General features: G+C 45.7%; 1 pseudogene; it reads left to right on the top strand.

The window, feature by feature from the left end:
• Positions 1–10,978: 10,978 nt before the first annotated feature.
• Positions 10,979–11,812, top strand: LOC148998355 (uncharacterized; annotated as a pseudogene).
• The last annotated feature ends 431 nt before the right edge of the window (positions 11,813–12,243 follow it).

Here is a 12,243-nt window from a genome sequence, read left to right as displayed (position 1 = left end):
GAAAAGTTAATGTTTCCTCCCTGAACTCACAGTCTCTCAGCATGCAATGTTCTGCTTGTTTCCACAGACCAACAGCATTTTCTGCCAACTCGCATGGAGACTTCAAAGCTAACTCTTGCATTTGATCTCTCACACTAACACACATTCCTTCAACATGAACACAGAGGGGCCTGAACATGGGGAATCGTGCTGCTCGTGATAGAACAAAGGGCCACAGAGTTGTCTCAGATAGAATATTTGTCCCATTTCAATTAGTTTGAGAAGATCACCATGTGCTTTCTGATTTAGCTCTATAATTGTGGTCTACTGGTCAGAAGTATCTTATGTCAGTTCACTGCTGCCCACAGACTCCCTGAAGGATCCCTTAACAAATATTATACAGGTTTTAGTCTGGAGTCTTCAGTTCACATGAGTTAGTTTTGGAATTGCCTTGTGAGAAAGAAGTGTGCTAATTGTTCTGAATGTGCACTTGAATTGTACTTCAAATAAAAAAAAAATATCTAAAAAAAATCTAGTAACACTTTATTTTACAGTGCCCTTGGTACATATTACATGTACGTAGTACATAGTAATAATAGTAAATTGTGCATATACAAGCAACTAACCCTCAACCAAATCGTAATCTTAACCTAACCCTATAGTAAGTACAATGTAGTTGATTAATGTTACTCAATACTTAAATATATATTTATACTGACACCTAAAAATAAAGTGTAACACAAAATATTGTATTTTTAAAAAAGTGTACTTAAAGATGATAATAATAAAATAAAAGGTCACTTATGTACTTAAAGAGAGTTCACTATCATGACTATGTTTCTTACCACACTTCTGTGCACTTTTAAAAAGTGCACTTGGTAATATCAAATGTTTACTTTGAAGTACATTTTAAATCATTATTTTGTCAGGCTTTAAGGATGTATTGATGTGTTGACATACGTAAAGTACTTGATTACATTTGTAACTGTAGTATGTCATTTGGCATCACATTTAAAGTTAATATATTTTAAAACTTCATAATTACAAATTGATTTAATTACATGACATGTATTAAAAGAAATTGAAAAGAAAGTTTTAAAATAAATAACATTAAAGTATATTTTTGTGATATAAGTAATGATAAAAAAAGCATAAAAAATCTACTCAAGTCCTAGCCTGGCTGCGCCCGCCTACGCACTTCCGCTCAATTTCATTTTCCTTCAGTACTGCGTCTGGGACCGCTCCATATCCTTAGGTTTCCAGAAATCAATTTTTTGTAGGACCAATCAGCGAATAGAGGGAGTGGCTGAGAACGATGACGTTGATGTAGTGCGTCAGTTTGAGTGCAGTAATGGCAGCGGAGAAAGACGTGAGAAAAGCTATTCGGTCCGTTGTTGGAAAAGAAACTGCCGAATATACAGAATTTAAAGCCGGATTGTTGTCGTCTCACCTCTTGTTGCACAACGGAGGACCAAGTGAAGGAGGCAGAAAGGTTGGAAGTTTGTGCTGGGCAGCTCGTGCACAATGACCGTGACATTTTGGACTTTAGCCTGGTGTTCGGAAGCCCCGAGTCCCGCTGCTAAACTATTGTTGAAGATCCGCTCAGGAGTCATGTCAGTCGCTCAGATTCCCAACAGTAAATTTACTGATTCTTGTGATGAATAGAACATTTTGAGCCCCTTTGTGCACTCGTACAGGAGGTTGGTGTGTCAGTTTTACATGTTGTAAATCATACAAATTGGTTGTGATTTAAAAAAAAAAATTGTCATAAATAAAAATTTGAAAACCCATACTTTGGAGACTATATTTGATTTTCAGTTTTAGATGTCAATGGTTAATTTGTTTTAATAAAAAAACAACAACTAAATGCCATATAAAAATGTACAAACACATACTTTGAAGACCATAATTAAGGTAATTAAGAAACAAAAATACGTAATATGAAAAATTGTTGTTTATTACACATCTGCAGACAGACTGATCATTCACTGTAACTTACAGCATTGACTGAATAATCACTGTCCTTCATGTCAAATATACATTTCGAATTAATAATTGTTCCTAGATTAACAAAACCTGCAGCTCTCGTTGACTGAAATCCTATTGTAAATTTAATCCTCTGATCATTCGGAGTTCGGACTTGTTGTTTCTTATTTACTGTGGTTGTTTCCAGCCGTTTCGGCGCATGACATACGTCACTCACGACCACACATTAGCGATTGGCTATGGCAGATCGTGAGTGACTCTGGGCAGATCCAATAGATTTGAACTTTAATAGTGAACCCGCCTACAAGGAAGGAAACGTTTCTCAATTGAGGGAGGCCAGACTCTCTGTACAAATGAAATGTATGTACGAGAGTCTGGTAGAACCAGGCTACTCAAGTCCTACTTCAGCTGGTCAAAACCACTCTTAAAGGGATAGTTCACCCAAAAAATTAAATTAGCCCATGATTTACTCACCCTCAAGTCAGTGTATATGACATTCTTCTTTCAGATGAACACAATCTTAGTTATATTTAAAAATGTCCTGGCTCTTTTAATCTTTATAAGGGCAGTGAATGGCCGTTTCTGTTTTGAAGTCCATAAAAGTGCTCCACACTGCTCTGGGAGGTTAGTAAAGGCCTTCTGAGGCCTTCTAATTAATTTTAATTCAAATAAATATAAAAAAGAACCAAAAAATAATAATATATGCGTACACAATATAAATGCAAACTTGTTGAAACTTAATAAAGCCCTTCTGAAGTGAGGCCATGTGTTTGTGTAAGAAAAATATCAATATTTAAAACTTTATAAAGTAAAATAACTAGCTTCCGGCCAAACCAACATACAGATTCCACTTACGCCTAAAGCGCATTTTACGCAACTTATGATGTCAGAAGTAGCGTAGTGCCCATAACTTGCATAAATTACACTTAAGTAGAATCCATATGTTCGTTTGGCCAGAAGATAGTTATTTTACTTTATAAAGATTTAAATATGGATGGCCATATTTAAATATGAATATGCATGGCCTCACTTCAGAAGGCCTTTATTAACTTTGAACAAGTTTGCATTCATATTGTGTACTCATAGATTAAGAATTTATATATATATATATATATATATATATATATATTTATTTATTTATTTGAATTGAAATTATTTCACCACTAGTTTATGTCTTTAAAATAGTTTTACTTAATAATAGAAATAACCCTGATTTGAATGATGCAGGACTGTCATAACAGAAGCAGTAGTGAAATATTAAATGGAAAAGTTGTTACATAAATCAATGGAAGGACTGTAGTGATCAGGAAAATGTTTGGAGTTTGTCCAATTTGATTCACTGGACCATGTCTATATGCTGAGTAATGTTTGTAATGGTTGTGTGATGTAATGGTTCAAATTTCTCACAGTTTGGTTCAACTCATTGCATTATGTCAGTTAATTATTTATTTAAGAGTAAGAATACTCTATTTGGTATCAGTAACTTTTGTTCCCTTTCGTTGTCACTCCGAGTTCCGTCGGATGACTACGAATGAGGTTTCACTTAGAAAGCCTATCAACTTTGACACTTACAAAACAAGCCAATGGCAAAGAAATGCCATGGGTCTATGGAATCTGCATAGTCTATCTCCACCTTACCTCATGGGTATAAAAGGAGGACACCGGCAATATGCAGATATGTTTTCGCTTTGGAGCCAAGTGTATGCTTCACTCCCTAAGTCATTCTCACATGCCTCTTCAGGACAAGCTTCTCTCCAGGTGTTGGTGTGACGGCGATCCCAGCAAGTGCACAATCCCTGCGATCTGTGCAGTGATCTGCCAGTGTTTATGTTTTCTCCCTGGTCACTTCAACACTTTGCGGAGTTTTCCTCTCTAAAAGAGCAGAGCGTGGCATGTCTTTTTAAAGATGCATCGCCCGTGCACTTCTGGTTGCGGTCGTCTGCTTTCTGACTCTGATGGGCACAATCGCTGCTTTGTGTGTTTGGGCTTTGAGCATGCTAAAGCAGCGATTGTGGATGACTCATATTTTCATTGTGGGAACATGACCATCGCAATGATGATGCCCCGCGGTCTTCCCGGTCACATGACGCAGGCAGGCCGCGAGTGTCATTCGGCACTCCAGAGGAAGATGCTATGACGATCGCAGCATCATAAGGTGGGCAAGAGTCATCAAGAGATGACAACTTGGCTGTGCTGCCGCCCTCAGGTGTGCCAGCATTTCTCAAGCCAGAACCCAAGATGGCTGCCATGCTCTCCCGGGCGACCGGGTTAGAGTGGAACCCTCCGAACCCTGTCCCGAGTGCTCGCAACTTGATGATTGTTTTTTGGGTGCGGCCGCTGACACTCGTCGGGGGCCAACCCCAATTCCTTTCTTCCCGGAGGTGCATGAGGAGGTTTGGAGGTCCTGGAGACACCATTGTCTTCCCGTGATCATCCAATTACCTCCTCCGTCTTTCCTCCTCTCGATCAGGCCGCTGCCTACCCTGTCTACAAACTCATTTGCTCGATGACCCCATATCCCAGGATGGCCTCTTCGGCGGCGTGGTTGAGGACCTCACCCAACAGTTCTCAACTGCCCAGAAATAGACTGAGGCTATAAAACATATTCTGCCCCAACGGCCTGCTGCTGCCTCCACCCAGGCATTGCCACAGATGCCTCAGGCTGCTTGCCGCAGGAAGGCGCCACAGCCCTCTCCAGCCCCGCTAAACACCAGGCTAAGCGGCGCTCCTGAGATGGGCTGCTCAGAGATGGCAATCAGTTCTTTCCAAGAGATGGTAGCAGGTCCACTCCTTTCCTCGGTGGAGGGCCGGTGGAGAATCCTTGGTTTTCTGCTTTCCGCTGTTTAAACCCCAGTGGGCAGCATCCTAAAGTGGTTAACCCTCTGGGGACCAAGGTGTATTTGGGGTCCTTGGTATGTTTTGACATGCACTGACATTTGTACTTTTTCAGTTATTTATAAACATGTTAATGGCAAAGGTGTAAATTCTAATAAACTCTAAATAGCACAAACGGGGCTACCATAATATGTGAGCAACATGTATGTTTAAGAGAATAATGTTTATGCGTGGTTATTAAAAGAAATTACAAAGAAAGTTGCTGAAATAAGACCACTAAACACATACTAAATTTGTAAGACTTTTTACTAAATGATGTTGTTGCTTTGAGTTCTGGCTTCAAAATGATGCAAAAATAATCCTGCCTAATCCTTAACATAAAACAAAACATTAATTTATACTTTGTATGACAGTTTGTTTGTCAGAAGAGGTTTATGCATGGAAGTGGTAATGGCCTATCAATATTAATGAGATTCAGACCAGGGGTGTGAACAACACTCCTCCAATGCCTAATGGCCCATCAAGTGAGGCAGCCTGAACAAAGAATGAGAGGAGATTCAAAGGTTTTTTTTTTTTCAATCTGTTTTATTGTAATTCCTCAATGAGGATAAACTGAATGTTCTAAATTTGCACAGTAAATGCAGTACATCTCACAGTAAATGCTTATGCCCCATTGATGCGGGCTCTAAGCAAATCAAATGTGAGCAAAATAAACTAAAGTAAAGGCAGATCGCTATCCTTGGCCTTGGCCCTCTTTGCAACAGGTGTCTGATGATCACCATCATCTTTATAGCTGTAAAACAAACAAACAACTGTGAGCATGTTTATTACACAAAAAACAACTGCATTTCAGTCACCAAAAGTAATATTGCCCAGACAAAATATGTAAACAGAATTATACTAATATCTGAAAGAAAGGGAATAGGTGTACTTACTCAGTGTCATTTTCAATTGTTCTCAAAACTGAACAACACCTGTTGCGTGCCCTCCCAGTGCGAGTTGCAGGTGAAGGAGTGATGCTACCTCAGTCCTGGAAAAAAAAAAAAAATATATATATATATATATATATATGTAGCAGGAGGCCGCTCAAGGGGACCGAGCTCCACATATGCATGAATACGCCACTAAAACCATTAAAACTAATAAAAAAAACATACTACCACCGATGAAAGTCAGAATTTGGTGTCACACTGGTTTACTTAACTCACTGACCTTCTACCAGCACCTTTGACAAATCAAACATCAAACAGATACAATACTAAAAAAGAACACTGACACAGTAAACCAATCAAAAACATTCAGTCAAGCACTCAAAATGACAAAAATACTCTAACAAAGCATGAAAAATAAAAATGAATAAAGCAAACAAAACAAAACAAAAAAATAAATAATTTGGAGACACCCAGCGATCACGATGACGCACTGAAGAACAGGCGTCCAATCAAACGCAGTCTGTGCATACATGTCTTGGGAAAAATAGTTTGTTATCGGAGAAACGTCTCGGGTTATGACTATAACCCTTGTTCCCTGAGAAGGGAACGAGACACTGCGTCGAGAATCGACACTTTGGGGGCGCTCCCTAAGCATGCGCCTCTGAAGTGTGAATGAAACAAATGCAATCCTGATGGGTGTTGCGTCGTGACGTAACATGTGACGGCATACCCGAATGTAAAAAAGTGACGCTGTCACAACACACATTAGCCTCGCGATGAAGCAAGACGCTCTAAGGCCTCAAGGGGCGTGGCAGAACGACAGTGTCTCGTTCCCTTCTCAGGGAACAAGGGTTATAATCATAACCCGAGACGTTCCCTTTCGAGGGAACTCTACACTGCGTCGAGAATCGACACTTTGGGGAACGAGTGCCCACTAGGCCACGCAGCGAATAGGCCTGTCCCGGAGTGAAACTGTTTAGGCACTCAGCAAGGACCGAGCACGTGTGCTCCAAGTGTACTAGGAAGGTGAAGACTGTAGAACCTGATAAAAGTATGTGGAGTAGCCCAGCCGGCTGCCTCACAGATCTCCTGTAGAGGTACTCCCGGAAGGAGGGCCCTAGAGGAAGCCATGCTTCTAGTTGAATGAGCCCTCATGGCTAAAGGTGAAGGCAAGTCGCGCATCTTGTAAGCCTCAGTAATAGTCTGAACAATCCAATTACCAATGGTTTGCTTGACCCAAAACATACTAATAATTGGTCCGACCTTCTCCAAGAAAAGGACCTCTCAAGGTACACGCTCAAAGCTCTGACAGGGCAGAGCAAATGGAGCTTCTCTTCTTCTGCCAACACATGAGGTGGAGGATGGAATGCCTGAAGGACTGTAGATTGAGCCGTATTAGATGGAACTTTAGGCACGTAGCCTGGACTCGGGTGCAAAAAGGCTTTTACTCTGCCAGGAGCAAACTCCCAGCAAGCTGGTGTCACTGCCAGGGCTTGGAGATCTCCCACCCTCTTAAGTGAGGTAATTTTTAGCGTTAAATCCTAGGCGAAGCCGACTCTAAAGGTTCGAAGGGGGCCAGGGATAACCCTTCCAGAACTATTGCCAGGTCCCAGGCCGGAACCCTGGACCTGGTTGCCGGTCTCATCCTCCAAGGACCACGGAGAAACCGAATGAACAAATGGTGCCTCCCCAGAGGCCCATCACTTAACGGTGTGCGGAAAGCCGCAATAGCAGCCACGTACACCTTAAGCGTGGAAGGGGAGAGACCCGCAGAGAAACGATCTTGAAGAAATTCCAGAACTGAAGCCACTGGGCAGTTAACTGGATCTAACTCTTGTTCTCTACACCAAGTGACAAACACATTTCACTTGAGGCCATATAATCTCCTAGTAGATGGAGCCCTAGAGCTTAGTATGGTTTCAACCACTCCGGCTGATAGACCAGCATTCAGGTACTGAACCCCCTCAGAGGAGGGGGTTTTAGGAGGTTCAGAGGACGGAGCATTTTAAGTCTATGTTGCAGCTATGTGGAAAAAAAAAACAATCAAAACGTGGGGCTGCGTTTTTGGTCCTCAGAGGGTTACAGAAAGAACTGAAACCCATCTCTGAGCACACAGAATTCTCAGATGACAGTGTGCACTGCCCACTGGCCTCGCCACTCTCATCCCCCTCTGTCGCCAGACCCCTGGCAGAGCAGACCCTTGTGGAATGCTGGTCCTTCCCTGGTCTCCTCTGTCAGGACGTGGTTAATGACCATGCCTTCATGCCGGGCCACTATGCCACCCTTGCCTGGGCCGAAGGGACGTCAGGGAGGGGTTGAAGCCGGGACAGCTCGTCAGCTGTGCGGTTCAGGGTTCCCGGGAATATAAATGGCACGAAGGGACCTCAGACGCTTCTGACTCCATATGAGGAGGTGGCGGACGAGTTGCGACATATGGTGGGAGCACAGACCACCTTGATAGTTGATGTATGCTACAGTTGCGGTATTGTCTGTTCAGACTAGTACATGCTGGTTCTTGAGCACGGCTCGGAAGCGACGCAGAGCCAGCTATAAAGCCAGCAACTCGAGGCAATTGACGTGCCATAGGCGCTGGGGTCCTGTACAGGAGCCTGTGACAGCACATGGCACCCCAGCCCATGGCAGAGGCATCTGTTGTCACTACAACATGCTGGGAAGCTCGTTCCAGGGACACACCGGCCCGTCGAAAACTGAGGTTCCTCCATGGGGTGAAGGTCTGACGGCAGGTCGGCGTAACTGGTACCCGGAGTATGCCGTGTTGCCATGCCCACCCCAGGACTCGGTCGTAAAGTCAATGCTGAACCGGTCTCATATGAAGCAATCCAAGCGGCGTTGCTGCGGCTACAGATGCCATATGTCCCAGAAGCCTCTGAAAAAGTTTCAGTGGAACCGCATTCTTGCCCTCGAACTGTCTCAGGCAAGTCAGCAGTGACTGTGCGCGCTCGTTCATAAGCTGTGAGGATATGGCGATCGAGTCGATATCCACACTGAGAAAAGAGATCCTCTGCACGGGGTAAAGTTTGCTCTTTTCCCAGTTGACCCAAAGGCCCAGACGAGCTAGGTGCCGGAGCACTAGGTCCCTGTGTTCGCAAACCTGATCTCGAGAGTGAGCTAGGATCAGCCAGTCGTCAAGGTAATTCAGGATGCGAACCCCATGTTCCCAGAGGGGAACAGGGGCTGCCTCAGCGATCTTCGTAAAGACGAGAGGAGACAGGGTTAGCCCGAAAGGGAGAACCGCGGACTGGTATACCTGCCCCTCGAGAGCAAACAGCAGGAACGGTCTGTGTCGAGGAAGAATGGAGACATGGATGTAGGCGTGCTTCGTCTGAGCGACCCAGCGGGACAGTTTGGGAAGCTCTAGCTAGGCTTCCAAAAACTGTACCAGCGGGGTCATACGGACCACAGACTTCCCACCGATGGTGCAGCGAAGCGGAATGACTGGCCCGGACACGGACGGCATAGCGGCCCGGTGTGGGGGCACAGTCATTGACCATGTCCTGACAGAGGAGACCAGGGGAGGAAGAACGTCCCGTGGGGGTCTGCTCTGCCTGGGGGCTGGCGACAGAGAGGGATGAGAGTGGTAGGGTCTGAGGGTGGCTCGCACTGTCATCCGACTCTGGGACAGAGGAGGACGAGGGGTGCACGGCCCGGGTGCGACAACTCTGTGTGCTCAGGGATGAGTGTGCTACTTCTTTCTTTAACCAATTCACCTTTGGCTAAGTCCCGCCTCCATTAGTTACTGTTGCTACTTCCGTCAAATTTCATCTGGGCTCTGGTTTGATATCAACATGACTTATGATATCAACATGGCTTACAGCTCTTCCTGCTGAAATGTTATCAAACTTTTATAAAGCAGCAAATAAAGTGTCCGATAGAAGTAGGCAAAAGGGGCTGCAATATGCGTTCGAAGACTATATTCAAGACATACAGGTGAAACGCAACAAACAACAAGGCATCCAAATAGAGGCAAAAGCATAATGTTACCGGTCACGGTCAAAAAATGAACCACCGCATATCCTACTAATTGAGACGGAGGCTGGGACTAACAATAGCAGAGAGCAACACTGTTCATGCAAAGCTGGGTAGGTCTCTATTCACTTCTATAATCGTTATTACAAAGCAAACGGACTACACAAGTATAACGTTGTATTTATTAGCAGCGTTTGCTAGCATATCAACAACCGGTATGAGAACTGAAATCATAACCTAAAACATTATAAAACGTTCTAACTAGTATAACTTCACAGTAAGGTTAGAAGCAAAAAAGATGTGCTTGTTGATCTTTGAGGGGTTTAGCTGACTGAGGACGTCCATCCAGTTTAATCCAGTTTAAGACGACACTTCTCAGGATTTGACTTTTTTTGGGAAGGGAAAAACAGACATCCCAATCCAACCTCTCTGGGAAACAAATCTGTTACCAATGCCCCAGGCACAACGTTTAACCATATTTTTGATAAAACTACGACAGTAATAGCCTGCCAAGACTAAAAATATGAGACGCCTGTGTTGAAAGTCAATGGAGCGCTGTGAAAAAGTGTTGAACCTCTGTGGGAGCTCGTTCTTGGCTGCGCTGTGATTGGTCAATCTATATTCTAGGGTGTGGCTTAGCCAAAGGCGAATTTAGGGTGCTTCCCACCCGTGGGTGAGCAGCGGGAAAAGTAGAACAAAAGATTCTCGCCCAGCCCTCCTCCGGCAGAAGGAGTGGTCCTGCTACCATCTCCTGTGAAGTAGCACTCATCATCCCTAAGCAGCCCGTCTCAGGAGCGCCACTTGGCCCGGCGTTTAGCAGGGGGCGGGGCAGGAGAGGGCTGGGGTGTCTTCCTGCGACTTCCTCCACGACCGGGCCCGGGTGAAGGCTGCTGCTTGGGCCGGGCGGGAGGACGCCCTTGGCCGCGAACAGCCTGAGGTGCCTGCCCGGGCCGACTGGGTGGAGGCAGCAACAGGTCGACGGGGCAGGATGTGTTTGATGGCCTCAGTCTGAGGACTTCGTCCAACAGCGGGCGAAGAGGCTGGGCCGCTCGGCCTCCTTCATGTCAGCCAGGTTCAGCCACAGGTGTCTCTCCTGGACCACGGCTGTGGACATCACCAGACCCAGAGAGCGCGCGGTCACCTTTGTCGCCCGGAGGGCAAGGTCGGTGGCACCACGCAGCTCATCGATGAGCCCCGGGTCTGTCCTGCCCTCGTGCATGTCCTTGAGTATCTGGGCCTGGTAAACCTGCAGAATAGCCATGGCATGCAGTGAAGCGGCTGTTGGCCCACAGCTCTGTAGGCCTTTGCCACAATTGTAGAACCTACAGGCTTTGGACAGGTGCTTAGGCTCGCCATGCGAGGAAGCACTCTGCGGACACAGTTGCATCGCAACAGAGCATTCCAGCGGTGGGAGCCCAGTGTACCCATGGGCAGCGGCTCCATCGAGTGGAGGAAAGGCGGATCAGACCAGCGAGCGGTTACGGGAAGACATGGGAGTCTTCCAGGACTTTGTGATCTCATTATGCACCTCCGGCAAGAAAGGTATTGGGATTGGCCGTGGGCGTGAACCGGCGGCCGTTCCCAAAAACCAATCGTCCAGCTGCGAGTGCTCAGGACAGGGCGGCGGGGACCACTCTAACCCGACGCTCACGGCTGCCCGGGAAAGCATGGCAGTCATCTCGGGGTCGGACTCGACGAACGACTGCACACCTGAAGCAGGCAGCGCTGCCGAATCCTCACTCAACGAATCCTGCCCGCCTTGTGATGCCGCAACATCCTCTGCAAAGCCAAAGGAAACCCGGGGAACATCCGAGGATGAACCCGTGAGAGTCCCCTGAACGTTGGCTGGCATCGTCACTGGAGGGATAGGTGTAGAGCACGGACGTGTAGTCGTAGCTTTGTTCCACACCGTCACCCTCAGAACACCCCAGCCTCCAGCCGAAGAACAAACTCTATTTCTAGATTCAGTAGATCGGGGTGTGGTTGAGGGGACTCTCACTCTCACGAGCTCATTGAATCTCGACCTTAGTGACGCGATGGTCAAGTTCCCACAGAGAGAACATGACTCATCCATGAGCGCTGCTCTAGCGTGATCAATGCCCAAACACACTAGAAAGCGATAGCGATCGTGACCATCAGAGTCAGAAACGAATCTGCCACATCCAGAAGTGCACGGGCGAGAAATCTTTAAAAAGACGTGCAAGCTCTTTTGTGAGAAAAAAACTCAGTGTTGAAGCGCCCGGGGAGAAACACACTCTTTGGGAATCACTGCACAGACATCAGGAAGCTCGAACTCGCCGGGAAATCGCCGTCACACCAACACGAATCTCTCGAAGAAGCTGACAGTCTCTGTAGAGAAGTGCTTGAGGAACGAAGAGTGAACTTGGCTCCAAAGCGGAAACAAGCCTGATTTGAGTTCAGCGTCCTCCTTAAATACCCACAGGTGAGCGAAGTTACACTATGCAAATTCCGCAGACCCATGGCATTTCTTTTGCCATTGGATCGTATTATATTGATTAAAGCT

Source organism: Pimephales promelas, chromosome 1 (assembly GCF_988280905.1).
Source record: "Pimephales promelas chromosome 1, fPimPro1.hap1.1, whole genome shotgun sequence".
Lineage (NCBI taxonomy): Eukaryota > Metazoa > Chordata > Actinopteri > Cypriniformes > Leuciscidae > Pimephales > Pimephales promelas.
The sequence above is the reverse complement of the archived record's forward strand: the minus strand, read 5'-3'. Positions and strand labels throughout refer to the sequence as shown.